At 40.8% G+C, this 23,962-nt stretch overlaps 12 non-coding genes across 12 annotated transcripts; all 12 read left to right on the top strand.

Annotated features, from left to right (window-relative positions):
- Nucleotides 1–3,799: 3,799 nt before the first annotated feature.
- On the top strand, nucleotides 3,800–3,990 carry LOC139348226 (U2 spliceosomal RNA). The gene has a single exon (XR_011603376.1). It is a non-coding gene; the product is annotated as a U2 spliceosomal RNA (small nuclear RNA).
- A 977-nt stretch (nucleotides 3,991–4,967) lies between these two features.
- Nucleotides 4,968–5,131, top strand: LOC139348223 (U1 spliceosomal RNA). The gene has a single exon (XR_011603373.1). It is a non-coding gene; the product is annotated as a U1 spliceosomal RNA (small nuclear RNA).
- A 951-nt stretch (nucleotides 5,132–6,082) lies between these two features.
- LOC139348228 (U2 spliceosomal RNA) lies at nucleotides 6,083–6,273 on the top strand. The gene has a single exon (XR_011603378.1). It is a non-coding gene; the product is annotated as a U2 spliceosomal RNA (small nuclear RNA).
- Nucleotides 6,274–7,613: 1,340 nt separating this feature from the next.
- Nucleotides 7,614–7,777, top strand: LOC139348222 (U1 spliceosomal RNA). Its single transcript, XR_011603372.1, has one exon. It is a non-coding gene; the product is annotated as a U1 spliceosomal RNA (small nuclear RNA).
- An 818-nt stretch (nucleotides 7,778–8,595) lies between these two features.
- Nucleotides 8,596–8,786, top strand: LOC139348227 (U2 spliceosomal RNA). Its single transcript, XR_011603377.1, has one exon. It is a non-coding gene; the product is annotated as a U2 spliceosomal RNA (small nuclear RNA).
- Nucleotides 8,787–9,899: 1,113 nt separating this feature from the next.
- On the top strand, nucleotides 9,900–10,063 carry LOC139348221 (U1 spliceosomal RNA). Its single transcript, XR_011603371.1, has one exon. It is a non-coding gene; the product is annotated as a U1 spliceosomal RNA (small nuclear RNA).
- A 2,289-nt stretch (nucleotides 10,064–12,352) lies between these two features.
- Nucleotides 12,353–12,516, top strand: LOC139348246 (U1 spliceosomal RNA). Its single transcript, XR_011603395.1, has one exon. It is a non-coding gene; the product is annotated as a U1 spliceosomal RNA (small nuclear RNA).
- An 818-nt stretch (nucleotides 12,517–13,334) lies between these two features.
- Nucleotides 13,335–13,525, top strand: LOC139348229 (U2 spliceosomal RNA). The gene has a single exon (XR_011603379.1). It is a non-coding gene; the product is annotated as a U2 spliceosomal RNA (small nuclear RNA).
- Nucleotides 13,526–14,628: 1,103 nt separating this feature from the next.
- Nucleotides 14,629–14,792, top strand: LOC139348244 (U1 spliceosomal RNA). The gene has a single exon (XR_011603394.1). It is a non-coding gene; the product is annotated as a U1 spliceosomal RNA (small nuclear RNA).
- Nucleotides 14,793–15,668: 876 nt separating this feature from the next.
- Nucleotides 15,669–15,859, top strand: LOC139348225 (U2 spliceosomal RNA). The gene has a single exon (XR_011603375.1). It is a non-coding gene; the product is annotated as a U2 spliceosomal RNA (small nuclear RNA).
- Nucleotides 15,860–16,786: 927 nt separating this feature from the next.
- Nucleotides 16,787–16,950, top strand: LOC139348242 (U1 spliceosomal RNA). Its single transcript, XR_011603392.1, has one exon. It is a non-coding gene; the product is annotated as a U1 spliceosomal RNA (small nuclear RNA).
- Nucleotides 16,951–18,197: 1,247 nt separating this feature from the next.
- LOC139348231 (U1 spliceosomal RNA) lies at nucleotides 18,198–18,361 on the top strand. Its single transcript, XR_011603381.1, has one exon. It is a non-coding gene; the product is annotated as a U1 spliceosomal RNA (small nuclear RNA).
- The last annotated feature ends 5,601 nt before the right edge of the window (nucleotides 18,362–23,962 follow it).

Raw genomic sequence — 23,962 nt, 5'->3', positions numbered from 1 at the left:
GTGCAGTGAGTGTGTGTTGGGGGGGGTGGGAGTCATTGTCTGTCATGGAGGACAGCTTGGCTGTCATCCTCCTCTCCCCCACCTCCTCCACCTGTTTCAGAGGGCATCCCAGGACAGAGCTGGCCTTTCTGATGAGTTTATCCAGCCTGTCCTTTTTTATAAAGTGCAGTGACGTTATGAGTCCAGTCTAGTTTGTTGTTCAGATGAACACCCAGGTACTTGTACTTGTAAGATGTGACCATCTCAATGTCCCTTCCCTGGATGTTCACTGGTGATGGGGGAGAGTGCGGGCGGCGGAAGTCCACAACCAGCTCCTTGGTTTTATCCGCATTAATCAGCAAGTGGTTCTGCTGACACCAGTCCACAAAATCCTGAATGAGTCCTCTGTATGACCTATTGTCCCCATCTGTGATGAGGCCGACAATGGAAGAGTCATCAGAGAACTTCTGCAGGTGGGTGACAGGTGGGAAAAGTCAGCTGTGTAGAGGGTGAAGAGGAACGGTGCCAGCACCTCAGACTCAGGTTGAACAGATGTCCAATGATCCCGCTCAACTGATCAGAGCAGGATCTGAGGAGTCTGGGACTGAGGCCATCCGGTCCTGCAGCCTTCCTGGTCTTTAACCTCCTGAGCTGATTTCTCACCTGGAGAGGTGTGAGAGACAAGTTGGAGCAGGGGGGCTGAGTGTCATGTGAAGTGGATGGGGGGCTGGGAGGAACAGAGGGGGGTGGCGTTGGAGGTGGTGAGCTCAATACTGCGGGGGGGGGGGGGGGTACTTGGGCAGAGTGCTGGCAGAACAAAGGAGGGCTGCTGCAGTGCTGGTACAGCTGGGGGAGGGGCAGATGTTTCCTCAAACCTGCAGAAGTAGCTGTTCAGCTCATCTGCCCACTTTGAATCCCCAGCTGCCTGAGAGTTTGGCTTCTGGTGGCCTGAAATGGTTTTCAGGCCTCTCCAGACTCCCCTGGTGTTGTTCTCCTGCAGCTGTTCCTCCATTCTCCTCCTAAATCTGTCCTTCCCCTCCCTGATTTTCCTTCTGAGCTCCCTCTGAACAGTTTTCAGCTCCTCTTTGTTTCCTGACTTGAAGGCCCTCTTCTTCTCCTTTAAAAGAGCCTTAATGTCAGGATTAATCCAGGGTTTGTTGTTGGAGTGACTCCGTACAGTCCTGGTGGGTACAGTGGTCTCCACACAAAAGTTTATGTAGTCCGTGATGCTGTCTGTCAAACTGTCGATGTCCTCCTCATGAGAGTCACTGAATATATCCCACACGGTTGTGTCGAAGCAGTCCTTCAGAGCCTCTTCAGCCTCCTCAGACCACCTCTTCACTCTGCGGACACAGCTGGTTGCCTGTTAACAAGGGGCTTGTAGACAGGCAGGAGATGAACCAGGTTGTGATCAGCTCTTCCCAGAGGAGGGAGGGGTGATGATTCGTATGCCTCCTTGGTGTTGGCATAGAATAAGTCCAGTGTTTTATTGTCTCTGGTGGCACATGTGACATACTGGATGAATTTCGGCAGAGTGGAGGACAGAGAGGCATGATTAAAATCCCCAGAGATCAGTAAGAGGGCCAGTGGTTTCTGAGTCTGCAGCCTGCTGATCACGGCGTTGATGACGTCACAGGCTGCTTCGGCGTTAGCGGAGGGAGGAATATACACAGCCACCACTATGGCGTGTGAGAACTCCCGCGGCAGATAATATGCCCTCAGACAAACAGCTCAATGTCCGGGCAGCAGTGCTGCTCTTTGATAGTGATGTGCCTGGAGTTACACCAACTATCGTTCACAAACACTGCCAGCCCTCTTCCTTTCCTCTTACCGCTCTTCTCTGTCCGGTCTGCCTGTGCGAGTGAAAATCCATCCAGCGCTACAGTCGCGTCTGTGTGCTGCACTCTCAGCCAAGTCTCTGTGAACAGTAGCAAACTGCACTGTCACTAAATCGGTAATCCAGCTTTCTCAAGATGTTCAGTGGCCAGTGGTGAAAGAAATCAGTTTTTTGGGACTTCTGAGTGGACTGTTCTTTGTGAGGAGACCGTGCTGTCAGATGCAGTAGATGTATTATGTATATCATGGTTGTCATTCCCAAAATAAAGTTGATAATGCTGAATTATAGCTTACAACATACTTAACTTCCATTTGTAGTAGTTCTCTTAAATTCACCTGAATGATTCACTTGCATCTAGCTGCTAGTAGGCATGAGCATGAAATCTAATGTAGCCTTTAGCCTGATATCATCTACTCAGGAAAAGCAGATGTATCTGACTGACTTCAACTAAAGTCTCATTCCTATAGCTTGTAATCTTTATAGCGCTATTGCACTTAAGTAGTGCTTTAGTTAAACTGACAAAATAAATTCATCATCATCTTCATCAATTAAGTGAATAATAATAAATAATAAAGTGAAAATCCTGACACCACAGCCTGAGAAACACCATTAATGTGTGTCCACACTTTATTTCATTTTTTTTTTCTTCCCTGTCTCTCCTGATTAGGGCTGTCAGTTAATTTTTTTAATTTGAATATATCATTGAATTGTTTGAAATTAAAAAAACAAAAAACAAAACAACTTCTATGATTGTTTTTGGGTCATTGCCCTTTTTCCCGTACCTAATCCTGTTTCTCCTCTTCCTGCATTTCCGTCTGATCTCCTTCAGTCCCTGTCTCCTGCCCTTCATTGTGTTAGGCCTGCTTCTCAGCCCTGGACTCCTGCCCACCTCAGCTCATTCCCAGCTCTCCCCCTGGTTGATACAACTAACCTCCAGCCCAGTCCTCCACATTTTTCCGTCTTCTCTTCTGCCTAGCTCCCCTCAAGGTCAGAAAAATGTATTCAAAGTCCAGACTCCTTGCCTTTCTATGTCTTACACTTGAGGTTCACTAGCTCAGCCATAACAGTACAATCTGGCCACGAAAAACAAACCCAGTGGACACAGGGACTCCACCAAACCCTGACCCAACAAAGCATTATTGGATAGCCAGACCAGGGTTACGGTTAACCGGCATTGCAGTAGACAACTAACATGGGATGAAAGTGCTCAATAATAATATCCTTTCCTTATGTTGTTGCTGTTAAGTAAAGCTAAAGGTGAAGAGTTGAGGTTGTCCTGAAATACAGTTGAAAAGTTGAAACATTTCTGTTACTATCTTGATGCATTGTCTGGTCCTGTGGATGTCCACAAATCGATGGTTTAATTGTAGAGTACCCAGCTGTGATATTTGTATTAATTTTACACATTTGCTCAGATTGTCACAGGCAACTAATGTTGAATTTTCAATGTGGAAATGTGTATTTCAGTAGAATGCATAGTGTATGGCTCTTATGGGCAGTTGGCATTTCAATCCTGAGTGAGATTCCCTTCATAGTTTCCCCCACCAGAGGGAGACAGAGCCCAGTTTATCTTTGTAACAACGCCAGTGAAACCATATGCATTTTGTTAATTTTCATCCATATACCGTGATCCCATTGTGATAAATAGTTTTATTTAATGTCAATCATACAATTTAACTGTACAGACTAATAATTCTACTGCCACTAAAGTGACAAGTTGGATTTTGAGATTGTACTTTGTCTTGATGCCTTATTGGGCAGAAGCATGTCATGTGATCAGAAATTGTCTTAATCTGTATTCACAATCATCCTGTTCTGTGACTAAAGTGTGCAATCTAGTGTGCATGCTTTGCAGACTAGTCGTAAAGGTTTACACTTTACACTTTTTAAAAAAAAAAAAATTTAAGTTATTAAAATTATTTTCAACCATAAGTAAGAGTCATAGTACAGAGAATGACTCTCCCATTCCTTGATTAACATGGTATCGCTTCTCGGCCTTTTGGCTAAGATCAAGTGTAGTATCTGTTCTTATCAGTTTAATATCTGATACGTCCCCTACCCGGGGACCATATATTAAATTGATTTTTGGAGCAGGGAGATGGAATAGGGGCTTGCTCCGTCCACTCCACGCATCGACCTGGTATTGCAGTACCTCCAGGAACGGTGCACCCCCATTATATTGTGCAAAGTAAAGTACTAATGCAGCTCATTAAGAGTTGAAACTCTTTTTATATAAAATAGGTTTCTATATACAGTAAAGTATGTGCTTTGTTATGAACAAAAGTAACATGATTATTGTATTAAGTCAGCAGTGAACTGCAGTATAAATATGAATGATCTGACAGGGAGTGAAAAAGTCCAAGGGCCATTCAAAGGGAGGAGTTGTACAGTTTGATGGCCACAGACACGAATGATTTCCTGTGGTGTTCAGTTGTGCGTTTTGGTGGGATGAGTCTCTCACTGAAAGTACTCTTGTGCCAGTTTAATACAGTCCTGAAACATATCCTCCCTTTATGAGGGCTATAATATTTTGTTTTTGTTGACGGTATTGGAGAGGCGTTGATGCAACTGCATGATCATTTTGTGTGCTGCTGTTTTACTGTTAGACTGGTGTGTGGAGCATATTAAAAATCCCTTTGTGCCGATAACTAAATGTTGTTCACACTCCACACCAAGAGGTGGCAGTAGGTAGCAGGAATGTCAACTTCCTACCAGCAGCAAACAAAGGAACAGGAAGTGGCTGTAATTTGAGGTGGTAAAAGCGTGATTTGTGTGTTTTTGGTTTCTTTTGTGAAGTTTACATGTGGATGGAACAACCTGTGATTGCAGTATGATTGACTTTGACTCACTTGAACTCGCTTTTAAGCTGTTAGTCACTTGTTGGAAGTAAAATCTATACAACTGGTGATTGTAGGTCAGCTTTTGTGGCAGGAGTATAGCATTGCAGTATGGGAGGTATATCCATCAGTTATCAAGTAAAATGTGAAAAATCTTTGTCAACCTCAGTACCACATGGTTCGTCTATATTAAATCCCTGCAGATTCACACACCCTTCCATATCCCCTGGTTTTGGTCATTTGTAGATTGTCAGCACCGTGACTGTGGATGGTATGCGTGTGAAAGACTTGCTTGTGCCTGACTTGTACAACTCATACTTACCTGGCAGGGGAGATACCATGATCAAGAAGGTGGTTCACCCAGGGCGAGGCTTAGCCATTGCACTTCGGCTGTGCTGACCCCTGCGAATTCCCCAAATGTGGGAATCTCGACTGCATAATTTCTGGTAGTGGGGGACTGCGTTCGCGCTCTCCCCTGATCACATGTGAAATAAAAACCTTAGTGTTGCCTCCCAATCACAACGAATGTTGCATGTACACTGCTCAACTGAATCAAGGATCGCTAAAAATGAATTATCTGAACATTATGAACTGATTTACTCAATTTGAAAATCTATTCTGATGTATACTATGTGATTTGTTTGAAACAAATAGATGTAACAGTGGTCAGTGGAAACCAAAATCATCAACCTATTGACAGCAGGTTTCCAAAAAATCTCCAAAAATCAGAAAAAAAACATACTGGAAGTTGAAACAACTCTGTTTCTATCTTGATGCATTGTCTGGTCCTGTGGATGTCCACATATCGATGGTTTAATTGTAGAGTACCCGGCTGTGATATTTGTATTAATTTTACGTATTTGCTCAAATTGTCATGGGCAGCTAATGTTGAATTGCCAATGTGGAAATGTGTATTTCAGTAGAATGCAAAGTATCTGGCTCTTATTGGCAATTGAAGTTTTAGGCCTGAGTGTGGTTCCCTTCATAGTTTCCCCCACCAGAGGGAGACAGAACCCAATTTGTCTTTGTTAAAGCACTAATGAAACCATGTGCATTTTATTAATTTTCATCCATATACTGTGATCCCATTGTTGTAGTTTTACTTAATGTCAATCACACTATTTAACTGAATAGAAACAATTCTACTGTCACTAAAGTGACAAATTGGATTTTGAGATTGTACTTGGTAGTGATGGATTATTGGGCAGAAGCACGTCATGTGATCAGAAATTGTCTTAATCTGTATTCACAATCATCCTGTTCCTTGACCTAAGTGTGCCATCTAGTGTGCACACTTTGCCGACTAGTCAAAAAAGGTTTAATTACACTGCTTTTTTTTTATTTTATTTAATGTTATTAATGTTATTTTCAACCATAAGTGAGAGTCATAGTACAGAGAATGACTCTTCCATTCCTCGAAGACCATGGTATCGCTTCTCGGCCTTTTGGCTAAGATCAAGTGTAGTATCTGTTCTTATCAGTTTAATATCTGATACGTCCCCTACCCGGGGACCATATATTAAATTGATTTTTGGAGCAGGGAGATGGAATAGGGGCTTGCTCCGTCCACTCCACGCATCGACCTGGTATTGCAGTACTTCCAGGAATGGTGCACCCCCCTTATATTGTGCAAAGTAAAGTACTAATGCAGCTCATTAAGAACTGAAACCTTTTTTTATATAAGATGGCTTTTTCACTTTAGTATAACGGTTTCATAGTTTGTGCAAAAAGATACTGCAAAGTTTTGCACTAAATTAAAGTAAGGAATATTTCTTAATATAGTAATCTTGAGTCTTAAGGTTTGAGAGGTAGGTGTGCTGCATTCTCTGCCTTTCCCACATTTCCTGAGAATGTGACAACATGCATCTGTGGAGTTTCATAATGACTGATTGCATTGAATTTGTTGGTGGGTGCCTAATTGCTGGCTTTTTCTTCTTATTTCCCAAAGAGAAGAGAAATGTGACCCCATGGTTTTCTCTTATGGAATTGGAATTTCCCCTCACGGGACGAATAAAGGCATATTGAGTTGAATGTCAGTTTCCCACCAGCAGCAAACAAAGGAACAGGGAGTGGCTATAATTTGAGGTGGTAAAAGTGTGATTTGTGTGTTTCTGGTCATTAATATATGTATATATATATATGTGTGTGTGTGTGTGTGTGTGTGTGTGTGTAAATCATTACTTTTTTTTTTTTTTGCTACCAGCAGACAGAAAAATATGTCTATGTATATAGGCACAATAATTTGTGAGTTTGCTATATTAAGCTAAAACTAAAGCAGTTTAATACAGTCCTGAAACATATCCACCCTTTATGAGGGCTATAATGTTTGGTTTTTGTTGAAACAATTTTGGAGAGGTGTTGATTCAACTGCATGATCATTTTGTGTGCTGTACTTTGTGGTGCTATTTCACTGTTAAACTAGCATGTGGAGCACATTAAAAATCCTGTTGTGCGAACATGCAGATGACCAAATGTTGTTCACACTCCACACCAAGAGGTGGCAGTAGGTAGCAGGAATGTCAGCTTCCTACCAGCAGCAAACAAAGAAACAGGAAGTGGCTATATTTTGAAGCGGTAAAAGTGTGATTTGTGTGTTTTTGGTCTATTTTGTGAATTTTACATGTGGGTGGAACAACCTTTGATTGCAGTATGATTGACTTGAACTGGCTTTTAAGCTGTTAGTCACTTGTTGGAAGTAAAATGGATACAACTGGTGATTGTAAGTCAGCTTTTGTGGCAGGAGTACAGCATTGCAGTATGGGAAATATATCCATCAGTTATCAAGTAAAATGTGAAAAATCTTTGTCAACCTCAGTACCACATGGTTCGTCTATATTAAATCCCTGCAGATTCACACACCCTTCCATATTCCCTGGTTTTGGTCATTTGTAGATTGTCAGCACCGTGACTGTGGATGGTATGCGTGTGAAAGACTTGCTTGTGCCTGACTTGTACAACTCATACTTACCTGGCAGGGGAGATACCATGATCAAGAAGGTGGTTCACCCAGGGCGAGGCTTAGCCATTGCACTTCGGCTGTGCTGACCCCTGCGAATTCCCCAAATGTGGGAATCTCGACTGCATAATTTCTGGTAGTGGGGGACTGCGTTCGCGCTCTCCCCTGATTATATGTGAAACAAAAGACGCAGGGTGATCTCCTGATTGCAATGCATCTAGTATGTACTTTACCCAACACGAAAAATTAGATATCAGACAATTCTGAATTGCATTATTCAATTTGAAAATCTAAACTGATGTGTACCGTGTGATTTGTTTGAAACAAATAGATGCAGGTTTCAAAATCTCTCCAAAAAAAATCAGAAAAAACATTCTGGAAGTTGAAACTGTTCTGTTTGTATCTTGATGCATGGTCCTGTGGATGTCCACATATCGATGGTTTAATTGTAGAGTACCCGGCTGTGATATTTGTATAAATTTTACACATTTTCTCAGATTGTCACAGGCAACTAATGTTGAATTGCCAATGTGGAAATGTGTATTTCAGTAGAATGCAAAGTATCTGGCTCTTAAGTTTTAGGCCTGAGTGTGGTTCCCTTTGTAGTTTCCCCCACCAGGGGGAGACAGAGCCTAATTTGTCTTCGTTAAAGCATTAGAGAAACCATGTGCATTTTATTAATTTTCATCCATATACTGTGATCCCGTTGTTATAGTTTTATTTAATGTCAGTCACACAATTTAACTGAATAGAAACAATTCTACTGTCACTAAAGTGACAAATTGGATTTTGAGATTGTACTTGGTAGTGATGGATTATTGGGCAGAAGCACGTCATGTGACCAGAAATTGTCTTAATCTGTATTCACAATCATCCTGTTCCTTGACTAAAGTGTGCAATCTAGTGTGCATGCTTTGCAGACTAGTTGTAAAGGTTTACACTTTACACTTAAAAAAAAAAAAAAATTTAAGTTATGAAAATTTGGTATCGCTTCTCGGCCTTTTGGCTAAGATCAAGTGTAGTATCTGTTCTTATCAGTTTAATATCTGATACGTCCCCTACCCGGGGACCATATATTAAATTGATTTTTGGAGCAGGGAGATGGAATAGGGGCTTGCTCCGTCCACTCCACGCATCGACCTGGTATTGCAGTACTTCCAGGAACGGTGCACCCCCCTTATATTGTGCAAAGTAAAGTACCATTGAAGTTCACTGATTGCTTGTTGCATTAAGTTATTAAAATGCAATGATTATACTGTGTTAAGATTGTAAGGCAGAAGTGGTAGGTAGGTTAACATTTGGTGAAAGCATGAAGTTTCATACCAACTGATTGCATTGAGTATGTTGGTGGGTGCCTCATTGCTGTCTTTTTCTTTGTCTTTTTCTTCTTAATTCCCAAAGACAAGAGAGTCCTGACCCCATGGTTTTCTGTAAAGTGGTGCCATAGCCTTATATATATGTGCATATGTATATATGTATCTGTGTGTGTATGTGTGTGTGTGTGTGTGTGTATACCATTTAATTTTTTTTCTTGCTACCAGCAGACAGAAAAATATGTCTTTGTATATACACACACAATAATTTGTGAGTTTACTATATTTAGCTAAAGCAGTTTAATACAGTCCTGAAACATATCCACCCTTTATGAGGGCTATAATGTTTGGTTGTTGTTGAAACATATTTGGAGAGGTGTTGATTCAACTGCATGATCCTTTTGTGTGCTGTAGTTTGTGGTGCTATTTCACTGTTAGACTGGCTTGTGGAGCATATTAAAAATCCTGTTGTGCAAACATGCAGATGACCAAATGTTGTTCACACTCCACACCAAGAGGTGGCAGTAGGTAGCAGGAATGTCAGCTTCCTACCAGCAGCAAACAAAGGAACAGGAAGTGGCTATATTTTGAAGTGGTAAAAGTGTGATTTGTGTGTTTTTATTCTCTTGTGAATTTTACATGTGGATGGAACAATCTTTGATTGCAATATGATTAACTTTGGCTCACTTGAACTGGCTTTTGAGCTGTTAGTCAGTTGTTGGAGGTAAACTGGTCATTTTAGGTCAGCTTTTGTGGTGGGAGTACAGCATTGCAGTATGGGAGATATATCCATCAGTTATCAAGTAAAATGTAAGATCTTTGTCAACCTCAGTACCACGTGGTTCTTCTATATTAAATCCCTGCAGATTCACACACCCTTCCATATCCCCTGGTTTTGGTCATTTGTAGATTGTCAGCACCGTGACTGTGGATGGTATGCGTGTGAAAGACTTGCTTGTGCCTGACTTGTACAACTCATACTTACCTGGCAGGGGAGATACCATGATCAAGAAGGTGGTTCACCCAGGGCGAGGCTTAGCCATTGCACTTCGGCTGTGCTGACCCCTGCGAATTCCCCAAATGTGGGAATCTCGACTGCATAATTTCTGGTAGTGGGGGACTGCGTTCGCGCTCTCCCCTGATAATATGTTAAACAAAAAACTCAGTGTGGTCTCCTGATTGCAATGCATGTAGTATGTACATTACCCAACCAAATCAAGGATCATGAAAAATTAGATATCAGACAATTCTGAATTGAATTATTCATTTTGAAAATCTAAACTGATGTGTACTGTGTGTGCAGGTTTCAAAAAATCTCCAAAAATCAGAAAAAATATACTGGAAGTTGAAACTGTTTAATTTCTATCTTGATGCATGGTCCTGTGGATATCAACATATCGATGGTTTAATTGTAGAGTGCTTCTGAAGGTAAAAAAGCAGCAGCAAGGAACGAGCTTTCCAAAAAAGATTGCAGGCCAAGTTGCAACGCTACTATTCTCTTTCACTGTCTGGCTTTGAAGTGAATGAGGATATAATAAAACTCAAAAAAGACTTGACTAAGTTGTACAATGAAAAGAGTTGAGGCGTGCTTATAAGGAGCAGGGTTCAACACTTGGAAGAGAATGAAAAGTGTACCCGCTATTGTTTTTAACAAACTAGCCCAGTCCAGGCACTGCATCAAAGAAGTGTTAGACAAAGAAGGAAAAGAAGTGAGTGATCCTCAAGGGGTACTTGATGTCATCAAGTCTTTCTACTGTGATCTTTAGCAAGAGAGAGTCGTATCTGAACAGTCAATCAATCTCTTTTCGTCACATTTAACCACAAAACTTAACAATGTAGATGAAGACTTTCTCGAGAGAGATTTGACAACCAATGAGCTAACCAGAGCCATGCAGAGCATGCAGAGTAATAAATCCCCTGGCCCAGATGGTTTACCCAAAGAGTTTTACAATGCCCTTTGGGACCAACTTAAAGAACCTTTGCTACAAGTGTTCAAGGAGAGTTTCTCTAAGGGTATACTCCCCTCCTCTTTAAGAACAGGCACCATTTCCCTTCATTACAAAAAAGGGAGACAGGAAGGTCTTGAAAAATTGGAGACCTTTAACCTTGCTTGGAGTCGACGTTAAGATACTGTCAAAGGCCCTCTTTTTCCGAATGCAACCGGTAGTTCATCACCTGGTCGGTAAAGACCAAACATGTGGGGTCCTAGGCCGGTCCAAGTCTGACAGCTTAGCCCTAATCAGAGATTCTTACCTGTTTGCCCAAGACCGGCATCTCCCTCTCTCTATCTTAGAGCTTGATTTAGAAAAGGCTTTTGATAGTATCAGTCACCAGTACATTAAAACTATCCTGTCCCACCTCAACTTTGGCAGGAAGTTTAGATCATGGATAGAACTACTGTATGCAGACATCTCCAGTTAAGTTTTGATTAATGGAAATTACACTGCCCTATTCAAAGTAAAATCAGGTGTACGACAAGGCTGTCCATTTCCCCCTACCTTGTTTATTCTTGCAATTGAGCCTTTGGCGTGTGAGCTAAGGCAAGGAAAAAACATCAGAGGCCTCTCAATCCCAGGGGCAGCAGGTAAAGAGGCAAAACTCAGTTTGTATATGGACGACCAAACGCTCCTTCTAACAGACAGTAGATCAGTGAGAGACACCCTGGACCTTTGTGATCTACACAGATTTATGGTGACCCTTAGAAAAATAAAGTAAGGAATATGTCTTATCAATATGTAATCTTGAATCTTAAGGCTTGAGAGGTAGGTGTGCTGCATTCTCTACCTTTTCCACATTTCCTGAGAATGTGACAACATGCATTTGTGGAGTTTCGTAATGACTGATTGCATTGAATTTGTTGGTGGGTGCCTAATTGCTGGCTTTTTCTTCTTATTTCCCAAAGAGAAGAGAAATGTGACCCCATGGTTTTCTCTTATGGAAAGTTCCTTGACTCACCAAGAGGTGGCAGCATGAAGCAGGAATGTCAGTTTCCCACCAGCAGCAAACAAAGGGTCAGGAAGTGGCTATATTTTGAAGCGGTAAAAGTATGATCTGTTTTGTCTTGTTTTTTTTTGTGAATTTTACATGTGGATGGAACAATCTTTGATTGCAATATGATTAACTTTGGCTCACTTGAACTGGCTTTTGAGCTGTTAGTCAGTTGGAGATAAAATAGATACAACTGGTCATTTCAGGTCAGCTTTTGTGGTGGGAGTACAGCATTGCAGTATGGGAAATATATCCATCAGTTATCAAGTAAAATGTAAGATCTTTGTCAACCTCAGTACCACATGGTTCGTCTATATTAAATCCCTGCAGATTCACACACCCTTCCATATCCCCTGGTTTTGGTTAATTTGTAGCTTGTCAGCACCGTGACTGTGGATGGTATGCGTGTGAAAGACTTGCTTGTGCCTGACTTGTACAACTCATACTTACCTGGCAGGGGAGATACCATGATCAAGAAGGTGGTTCACCCAGGGCGAGGCTTAGCCATTGCACTTCGGCTGTGCTGACCCCTGCGAATTCCCCAAATGTGGGAATCTCGACTGCATAATTTCTGGTAGTGGGGGACTGCGTTCGCGCTCTCCCCTGATAATGTGTGAAACAAAAAACTCAGTGTGGTCTCCTGATTGCAATGCATGTAGTATGTACATTACCCAACTAAATCAAGGATCATGAAAAATCAGATGCAGATAGATGCAGGTATCAAAATCTCTCCAAAAAATCAGAAAAAACATACTGGAAGTTGAAATTGTTCTGTTTGTATCTTGATGCATGGTCCTGTGGATGTCCACATATCGATGGTTTAATTGTAGAGTACCCGGCTGTGATATTTGTATAAATTTTACACATTTTCTCAGATTGTCACAGGCAACTAATGTTGAATTGCCAATGTGGAAATGTGTATTTCAGTAGAATGCCAAGTATGTGGCTCTTAAGTTTTAGGCCTGAGTGTGGTTCCCTTCATAGTTTCCCCCACCAGAGGGAGACAGAGCCCAATTTATCTTTGTTAAAGCATTAGAGAAACCATGTGCATTTTATTAATTTTCATCCATATACTGTGATCCCATTGTTATAGTTTTACTCAATGTCAATCACACAATTTAACTGAATAGAAACAATTCTACTGTCACTAAAGTGACAAATTGGATTTTGAGATTGTACTTGGTAGTGATGGATTATTGGGCAGAAGCACGTCATGTGATCAGAAATTGTCTTAATCTGTATTCACAATCATCCTGTTCCTTGAATAAAGTGTGCCATCTAGTGTGCACACTTTGCCGACTAGTCATAAAAGGTTTAATTACACTGCTTTTTTTAATTTTACTTAAAGTTATTCATGTTATTTTCAACCATAAGTGAGAGTCATGGCCAAGAGAATGACTCTTCCATTCCTCGAAGACCACAGTATCGCTTCTCGGCCTTTTGGCTAAGATCAAGTGTAGTATCTGTTCTTATCAGTTTAATATCTGATACGTCCCCCACCCGGGGACCATATATTAAATTGATTTTTGGAGCAGGGAGATGGAATAGGGGCTTGCTCCGTCCACTCCACGCATCGACCTGGTATTGCAGTACTTCCAGGAATGGTGCACCCCCCTTATATTGTGCAAAGTAAAGTACTAATGCAGCTCATTAAGAGCTGAAACCTTTTTTTTTTAATATAAGATGGGTTTTTCACTTTAGTATAACGGTTTCATAGTTTGTGCAAAAAGATACTGCAAAGTTTTGCACTAAATTAAAGTAAGGAATATGTCTTAATATAGTAATCTTGAGTCTTAAGGTTTGAAAGGTAGATGTGCTGCATTCTCTGCCTTTTCCACATTTCCTGAGAATGTGACAATATTGCGTGTGTGTGTGTGTGTGTGTGTGTGTGTGTGTGTGTGTGTGTGTGTGTGTGTAAATCATTAAATTATTATTATTTTTTTTTTTTTTTGCTACCAGCAGACAGAAAAATATGTCTGTGTATATACATGCACAATAATTTGTGAGTTTGCTATATTTAGCTAAAACTAAAGCAGTTTAATACAGTCCTGAAACATATCCACCCTTTATGAGGGCTATAATGTTTGGTTTTTGTTGAAACACATTTGGAGAGGTGTTGATTCAACTGCATGATCATTTTGTGTGCTGTAGTTTGTGGTGCTATTTCACTGTTAAACTAGCGTGTGGAGCATATTAAAAATCCTGTTGTGCAAACATGCAGATGACCAAGTGTTGTTCACACTCCACTCCAAGAGATGGCAGTAGGTAGCAGGGATGTCAGCTTCCTACCAGCAGCAAACAAAGGAACAGGAAGTGGCTATATTTTGAAGCGGTAAAAGTGTGATTTGTGTGTTTTTGGTCTATTTTGTGAATTTTACATGTGGGTGGAACAACCTTTGATTGCAGTATGATTGACTTGAACTGGCTTTTAAGCTGTTAGTCACTTGTTGGAAGTAAAATGGATACAACTGGTGATTGTAAGTCAGCTTTTGTGGCAGGAGTACAGCATTGCAGTATGGGAAATATATCCATCAGTTATCAAGTAAAATGTGAAAAATCTTTGTCAACCTCAGTACCACATGGTTCGTCTATATTAAATCCCTGCAGATTCACACACCCTTCCATATCCCCTGGTTTTGGTCATTTGTAGATTGTCAGCACCGTGACTGTGGATGGTATGCGTGTGAAAGACTTGCTTGTGCATGACTTGTACAACTCATACTTACCTGGCAGGGGAGATACCATGATCAAGAAGGTGGTTCACCCAGGGCGAGGCTTAGCCATTGCACTTCGGCTGTGCTGACCCCTGCGAATTCCCCAAATGTGGGAATCTCGACTGCATAATTTCTGGTAGTGGGGGACTGCGTTCGCGCTCTCCCCTGATAACATGTGAAACGGAAAACTCAGTGTGTTCTCCTGATTGCTATGCATGTAATATGTACTTTACTCAACACGAAAAATTAGATATCAGACAATTCCAAATTGAATTATTCAATTTGAAAATCTAAACTGATGTGTACCGTGTGATTTGTTTGAAACAAATAGATGCAGGTTTCAAAATCTCTCAAAAAATCAGAAAAAACATACTGGAAGTTGAAATTGTTCTGTTTGTATCTTGATGCATGGTCCTGTGGATGTCCACATATCGATGGTTTAATTGTAGAGTACCCGGCTGTGATATTTGTATAAATTTTACACATTTTCTCAGATTGTCACGGGCAACTAATGTTGAATTGCCAATGTGCAAATGTGTATTTCAGTAGAATGCAAAGTATGTGGCTCCTAAGTTTTAGGCCTGAGTGTGGTTCCCTTTGTAGTTTCCCCCACCAGGGGGAGACAGAGCCCAATTTGTCTTCGTTAAAGCATTAGAGAAACCATGTGCATTTTATTAATTTTCATCCATATACCGTGATCCCATTGTTATAGTTTTATTTAATGTCAGTCACACTATTTAACTGAATAGAAACAATTCTACTGTCACTAAGGTGACAAATTGGATTTTGAGATTGTACTTGGTAGTGATGGATTATTGGGCAGAAGCACGTCATGTGATCAGAAATTGTCTTAATCTGTATTCACAATCATCCTGTTCCTTGAATAGTGTGTGCCATCTAGTGTGCACGCTTTGCCGACTAGTCATAAAGGTTCAATTACACTGCTTTTTTTTAAATTTTATTTAAACTTATTAATGTTATTTTCAACCATAAGTGAGAGTCATAGTACAGAGAATGACTCTTCCATTCCTCGAAGACCATGGTATCGCTTCTCGGCCTTTTGGCTAAGATCAAGTGTAGTATCTGTTCTTATCAGTTTAATATCTGATATGTCCCCTATCCGGGGACCATATATTAAATTGATTTTTGGAGCAGGGAGATGGAATAGGGGCTTGCTCCGTCCACTCCACGCATCGACCTGGTATTGCATTACTTCCAGGAATGGTGCACCCCCCTTATACTGTGCAAAGTAAAGTATTAATGCAGCCTACTAAGAACTGAAACCTTTTTTTATATAAGATGGCTTTTTCACTTTAGTATAGCGGTTTCATAGTTTGTGCAAAAAGATACTGCAAAGTTTTGCACTAAATTAAAGTAAGGAATATGTCTTATCAATTTAGTAATCTTGAGTCTTAAGGTTTGAGAGGTAGGTGTGCTGCATTCTCTGCCTTTTCCACATTTCCTGAGAATGTGACAATATTGTGTGTGTGTGTGTGTGTGTGTGTGTGTGTGTGTGTGTGTGTGTGTGTGTGTGTGTGTAAATCATGCATTTGTGGAGTTTCATAATGACTGATTGCATTGAATTTGTTGGTGGGTGCCTAATTGCTGGCTTTTTCTTCTTATTTCCCAAAGAGAAGAGAAATGTGACCCCATGGTTTTCTCTTATGGAAAGTTCCTTGACTCACCAAGAGGTGGCAGCATGAAGCAGGAATGTCAGTTTCCCACCAGCAGCAAACAAAGGGTCAGGAAGTGGCTATATTTTGAAGCAGTAAAAGTGTGATCTGTGTGTTTTGTTCTCTTTTGTGAATTTTACATGTGGATGGAACAATCTTTGATTGCAATATGATTAACTTTGGCTCACTTGAACTGGCTTTTGAGCTGTTAGTCAGTTGTTGGAGATAAAATAGATACAACTGGTCAATTCAGGTCAGCTTTTGTGGTGGGAGTACAGCATTGCAGTATGGGAAATATATCCATTAGTTATCAAGTAAAATGTAAAATCTTTGTCAACCTCAGTACCACATGGTTCGTCTATATTAAATCCCTGCAGATTCACACACCCTTCCATATCCCCTGGTTTTGGTTAATTTGTAGCTTGTCAGCACCGTGACTGTGGATGGTATGCGTGTGAAAGACTTGCTTGTGTCCGACTTGCACAACTCATACTTACCTGGCAGGGGAGATACCATGATCAAGAAGGTGGTTCACCCAGGGCGAGGCTTAGCCATTGCACTTCGGCTGTGCTGACCCCTGCGAATTCCCCAAATGTGGGAATCTCGACTGCATAATTTCTGGTAGTGGGGGACTGCGTTCGCGCTCTCCCCTGATAATATGTGAAATGGAAATACAAAGAGGCTTGAGCTGTGTTTACAGTCTGTTGATGATGTTGGTATCGGTTTCATTTGTAGGGAGTATCTTGTCATCAAAAACGGGCATCAATGTCTCATTCCTATACCATTATTTCTAAGTCCTAACCAGTGTTATTAATATATTCTATCACACTGGTTTACTTTAATTCAGATTCAATGAATTATGCTTTGATTAATATGAATAAAGGGACTGTTTTGAGAATAGGACAGATGTGGAAGAAAAATCTGCAAATATTTTTCCACAGCAATCCACAGCTCTGTTTGCTAGAGCTGTGGATCTCTCTCATTTCAGTTAGGTTGATTTCTCTCTGTGTCTCTTATAAGAGGTGTACCTGAAGAGTGGATTGAATCTGGTGATAGGTGCTTCATTGCTCTGGAGTTCTGCTCATTCTCCAGAAGTGAAAATCCTGACCGCGTCATTTTCTCTAGTGTAGTTTGTCTGCACTTAATTTCAGTCATCTAATTTAGTTTTTCCTGCTGTTAGCCACAAACTGAGAAATGTATTGAATATATAGAAATATAATATGTAAAGTTTATTACACACACGAAGCTTAAAGAAATGCAGTTTAAAACAGCGGTCCTGGAATATATTCTCCCTTTAAGAGTTTTATCATGTTCAGTTTTTGTAGAAACCATTTTGGAGAGATGTTTATTCAACTGCATGATCATTTTGTGTGCTGCAGTTTGTGGTGCTGTCATACTGCTAGAACATATTAAAAATCCCAGTGTGCAGGCAACCAAACGTTCACACTCCACACCAAGAGGTGGCAGGAAGAAGCAGCAGTGTTAGTTTCCCACCAGGAGCAAAAAAAGAAACAGGAATTGGCTGTAATTTGAGCGGGTAAAAGTGTGATTTGTTTCTTTTGAGAATTTTACATGTGGATGGAACAACCTTTGATTGCAGTATGATTGACTTTGGCTCGCCTTTGAACTGTTAGTCATTTGTTGGAGGTAAAATAGATCAAACTGGTGATTTGGGGTCAGCTTTTGTGGTGGGAATACAGCATTGCAGTGTGAGAAATGTACCCATTAAAAGTAAAATATGAAAAATCTTTGTCAACCTGAGTACCACATGATTCTTCTGAATTCTAAATCCCTACACATTCACACCCTTCCATATCCCCCTAGTTTTGTAGCTTGTCAGCACCGTGACTGTGGATGGTATGCGTGTGAAAGACTTGCTTGTGTCCGACTTGCACAACTCATACTTACCTGGCAGGGGAGATACCATGATCAAGAAGGTGGTTCACCCAGGGTGAGGCTTAGCCATTGCACTTCGGCTGTGCTGACCCCTGCGAATTCCCCAAATGTGGGAATCTCGACTGCATAATTTCTGGTAGTGGGGGACTGCGTTCGCGCTCTCCCCTGATAACATGTGAAATGGAAATACAAAAGAAGGCTTTAGTTCTTCCTGCTGTTAGCCACAAACTGAGAAATGTATTGAATATGTCAATATACAATATTGGGCTGGGTGATATGGCCTAAAAATGAAATCTCCGATTTTTCTTCTTATTATTATTAATTAATTTTTTTTTTTTTTTTTTTTTTTTTTTACAAAAAACTCAATTTACAATTTTTTTCCGTTTTTTTCCCTACTTTTTAAAGAAGACAATAAGTGCAAATGACAGAGATAATTCAAAGCAAGGTCTGCTTTTATTTTATCAAAAACTTTAATCCCTATTTCCCTCTGGGAATTAAAGTGCAAGCTGTTCTTTTGTTATCAAACATACACACACTTAGTTTGAAAGGAGACAGACTTGTTTAGGTTCACATTGAAAGCTGCACCATTTTCAAAAATATTAACAAGAAATTCTCTCATTACTGAATCTGAAGCAAAATACACAACACTGACAATTTTCAACATCTCTAGCTTCAAACACTGCCACAACTTACAGGGATATATGGCATGAACATGCACTGCAACTTACTCTTAGCAAGTAGGGGGCCCCCTCCAGCTCTCGACTGATTTTCTCACAAGTACTGTTGTACAGGTGGGCCAAGGCAACTTCAGCAAAATACTTGCGGCTAGGTAGCACTTACCTTTGGTCTATAGTTTTCAGCAAGTGGATAAACCGTATATATGGGTACCATATCCTTAGTGATGTGCAACGCGACCGCTTCGGTGATTGTTCTCCATCGTGCCCCTTTCTTATCATACGTGGTGCCTTGGGTAAATGCTTCCTCCACAGTAAGTTGCTTTTTAGCGGGAGTTTTTGGGAATTTCTCCCACTCGGTGGGATGCCTCTGTTTTAGATAAGTGAAATAAGTTCGTTGTGCTGCTGCCTTTTGTTCTCGCTCTCATTAGCAGTAGCCATGTTGCTGCTGTGTGTGTGTGCATTTCTGCGAAAGAAACAAAAGGGGAGGGGGGAGGGAGCTCCTGGCTACAGAAGCTACTGGGGGCCAAAAGGCGCGTCATAGCAAGAGGAGAAAAACCTCAAATTTTTTAGTTTTTAAATCGTCCATAGCAAAAAATTCAAATTAATGGAAAAAATCGATATGTCACCCAGGCCTAATACAGTATTTAAAGTTTATTACACAAACATGAAGCTTAAAGAAATGCAGTTTAAAACAACAGTCCTGGAATATATTCTCCCTTTATGAGTTTCATCATGTTTGGTTTTTGTAGCAACCATTTTGGAGAGGTGTTTATTCAACTGCATGATCATTTTGTGTGCTGCAGTGTGTGGTGCTTTATTGGCCAACCAGGATCAGTGCATGATGCACTTGTCCTCAGAAGATCGCCAATGTACCACCAGGACCTGTATCCACCAGTTGGGCACTTCCTGTTAGGAGATGGAGGATACCCGTGCCTGCAGCGTCCTGTTGTGATCATGACACCGTATCGCCAGCCTATAGAAAGTAAGAACATACTCTCTGTCTCACTCCACACACACACACACACACACACACACACACACACACACACACACACACACACATTACGTTGTTACTTTGGTGACTTTGAAATACAACAATATATTTTCTACCTGAATTCTAATTAACAGGCCAAGTTGTAGCCCGATACAACAGGCACCATGCACGGGGACGCAACATTATCAAGCACACCTTTGGGGTCTTTAAAACAATGTGGCGCTCAATATTTTTGAGGGCCCTTGAGATCCGGCCTCGATTTGCCCCAAAGGTGGTTGGTGCCTGCTGCATCCTGCACAACATCTGCATGGCAGCAGGTGACATCCTGGAGGAGGAAGAGGAAGAAGAGGAAGGCCCGGCCCCAGATGACGAGGATGACCCAGGCAACACTGAGATGGATGAGAGGGACCTGTCCAGGAACGGTGTCCGCAGAAGGCTTGCTGCCCAGCTCTCTGCTCCTGAGGAACTGCCTGCATGTCTGAGTGAACATGATTACATCTAGAGAAAAACCCTCTCCAGATGTAGTCATGTTCACTGGAGTTCACTGGAAAAACATAATTTAGATGCTATTATAGATACTGTATATTATATATTCATAAGATATTATTACTTATACTATTCTAATTTTTTTGTTTTGTTTTAAATATTAACAATACACCACTGATTTCAAAAATGAATTCCCTGGATTGAATTTTAAACATGACAGAATTTAATAAGAACTTTAACAAAGAACAACATTTTATAACAACATTTTATAACAATACTAGATTATTAGATTGTAAAACTGATTGGCCTGGCAAACTAAAGTAAGTAAATTATTTAAAATAATTCTAAGAAAGGCTCTCAGAATAATACCAAGCACAGAAGCAGGGATATTACCTTATATTTATCTTTCAAATTATTCCTTTTTTTTTTTTTTTTTTTTTTTGCTTGCTTTGTTTTACCCTTATATTTCACATTAAAAACGGTTTACCTTGCATTGCTTGGTATCTTTTTTTTTTCAGCACAACCCAACCTCACATGTGGATTTACAGTTATTTTTCCATTTTGACATACTATATTAACACAGTAGATTAAAATCACACAGAAAACATAAAATCTGAGTAAAACAGACAAACTTTTGTCACTTAGAGGTTTCAAACATAAACCTGCTATTGTATTGTGGGAAGTCTGAGTGATGTTAGACAGGATATCATCACTCATGAATGCCTATGGAATGCCTCTTAACCAGTCACAATGTGTGAAATTACTCCGCCGGATCTAAGTGTTGTGTAATAATGTATGAGGTACTCACCTCTTATTGCAGTCATTTTTTCTGGAGTTAGAGGAGGCTTGGGGAGTCCTTCACTGCATTGGATTTTGCCACAGTAACACTGTGCTGCTTTAGCTCCTCTGAGCCCCAAATGGCAACAGCCAAAGATTTGCAAAACTGGGAGTGGGATTTTGCCTGCTGCACCCTCCGCCATTGTTGGTGAGGAACACTCCGGGCCCAAGTTTAATATATAAAAATGGAAACAATTGTTCTGTTAGACCTGAGACTTAAACCTAGCAGTTTTTCACATGGTCTGAAACCATTAGGCATGTTAGTCCACAAGTCATGAACTGATTGTGAGGACAGGACATGAGGATGGGATGTGAGGATGCTATGTGAGCACCTTGAAGGGTGAACCCATAGAAATGTGTCTGCCAATGTGTCAATTGCAAATCAATAAGGCACTGTCAGTAATGTTGCTGTACCATAGTAAATGTCATATAGCACTTGTGTTTTTGTGTGTGTGTGTGTGTGTGTGTGTGTGTGTGTGTGTGTGTGTGTGTGTGTGTGTGTGTGTGTGTGTGTGTGTGTGTGTGTGTGTGTGTGTGTGTGTTTGTGTGTGTGTGTTGGTGGCTGACCAAATAGCGGTTAACATCCCTATGAAAGATGTCACCAATCCAAAACTGTGTGAAATGGTTACCTTTCCTTCTTCGTCCAGCTCTGGGGTGATCACTTCAGGTTCTGCTTCCAGACCTGTTTCTGTGCTTCCAGACTCGGTGAGAGACTGCTTCAGGATCCCTGTAGGATATAATAAAAAAATATGAATAACATTCTAAACTGTAGAAAAAAATGTACTGAGGAGATGCTCTTGCAAGCACAGGTTCAGACTGGATTGTCTTTAGCTCTTCAGATAGCTCCGTATTTTTTTCCTGTAATTTTTGGATTTTGGCTGTCTTTTCAACCAATAACATCTCATTGTCTTTTTTTTTATTTTTTATTTTTTTTTTTTTTAATTAGAATGTATTTCTCTTGCAGCTCTTCTTGGAGCTTGTAGGGCACTGACACTTCTTCGTCACTCTCCTCCCTTTCTCTCTTCTTAGTTATCTTCGCTTTCTTTTCTTTCATAATGTCAAGCAGAGAACCTTTCCGTGCCTTTGCCATTTGGGTTTTCTTCTCCCTCTAAGTTTGAAATGGAGAAAGTCAAGAGAATGATCTCATACATGCAATACTAGCCCCCATACTTTCAGGTTTGAGTTGCTGCCGAGTGGATGCTGCCATGTTGACAAATTTGACTACAGTTTGACGTCACTGGTGTTTCGTAACATGCGCAGTTATGAACTACTGACTCCAATTTGATGTAACTGGGGTTTTGTAAGACATGCAGATGTGCTGTTCTCACCTCACAACCATGTGATTCAACACCAGTGACTTCAAATTGGAGTCAATAGTTCATAATTGCACGTTACCAAACGCCAGTGACATCAGGTGACATCAAACTTCCAAGATGGCAGTGTTCAAAAAGTCTGACGACGTCATGATTTCAGTGAATGGACTGGTCGTATCCAGTTTCATTTATACACCCCTAATGCCACATGACACTGTCCTGACAATTGTCCCTAGAGTTCTGACTGAAATGACTCTAGACTGGGACAGACTTTGATTATATCAAAGTATGAAGCACACCTGATGTCTATCAAGTCACCAACCAGTGGTTGATGACTTGATTGACATCAGATGAGCTTCATCACAGCCAGCCAGCTCTCTCTCTCTGTCTCTCTGGCTGCATCCGAAATGACGAGTCAGCTGCCTATTTCAGTAGCCTTCTGAGACAGCGAGGCATCAAGTCATGCCCCAATCGAATATTCTAAAAATACTGCTGAAATGCCTTCATTTGGTCAGATTTGACCAATTATCGGCCTGGCCGATAATATTGGCCGATTATCAGCATTTGTTCAATAATTGGCATCGGCCGTTTTTCCACCGATGACCTATAAAATTAATTAATGTATTTTAAAATGCGCTCTTTTGGCTCTGATGCAGCCATCTCTCCGCTCTTGGCTGTGTAACAATGTCCCGCCCACAGCCCTCACTGATGGGCGCCATGGCACAACTGCTCCGGTGATCCAGAAGAGATAAGGCGACAGAGTCAATCTAAGTTGTTATAAAAACCCTCTATGATGATGTTTTAAAAATACCATAACCTTATGATTAATTTCATTGATAACATGCAAGCCCAGAGTTGACATTTCACAGACCTACTTGTCTAATCACATCAAGCATACGACTTTGCAATATAAATAGTGTCACACACACACACACACACACACACACACACACGACGTAACAAAGTGAACATGACCCGAAGCTTCTTACTGAACAATAATAATAAAAAAAGACATAACGACATACCGGTAGGTAAACTATAGCAAGTATAAGGGAGGAAAACCTGCTGAATTCCGCTGTCTGGCTCTGGAGATGAAACTGTTCACAACTTCAACAAGGCGTATTTCATGATTACTCACCGCTATGTTCTAATTGCTGCAACCGCTTTATAGCTGTGGCCAGACGCACAGTAATAATATAGGCCTTTTCGGTTACCGTTACTTGGTGGGAATGATAAATCTCTTAACTTGTCTCAGCCCGTGAGGCGGCTCCTGGTTTATCAATAAACAACACCGGAGGTGATTATAGCCTATAAGTTTAACAGTACTACACGCTAACGTGTCCTTGTTTGTTAACAGTCGCCTCTCCCTCAGCGCTCGTGCTCTCACGACACTATGGTGCAGCAACTACTGGTGTTAAATGATCGTCTTTTTGCCCGTCACTCGTAAAGTCCAGGGATATGA

The sequence above is a fragment of the Chaetodon trifascialis genome, chromosome 19 (genome assembly GCF_039877785.1).
Source record: "Chaetodon trifascialis isolate fChaTrf1 chromosome 19, fChaTrf1.hap1, whole genome shotgun sequence".
Lineage (NCBI taxonomy): Eukaryota > Metazoa > Chordata > Actinopteri > Chaetodontiformes > Chaetodontidae > Chaetodon > Chaetodon trifascialis.
This window is presented reverse-complemented; position numbering and strand designations above follow the sequence as displayed.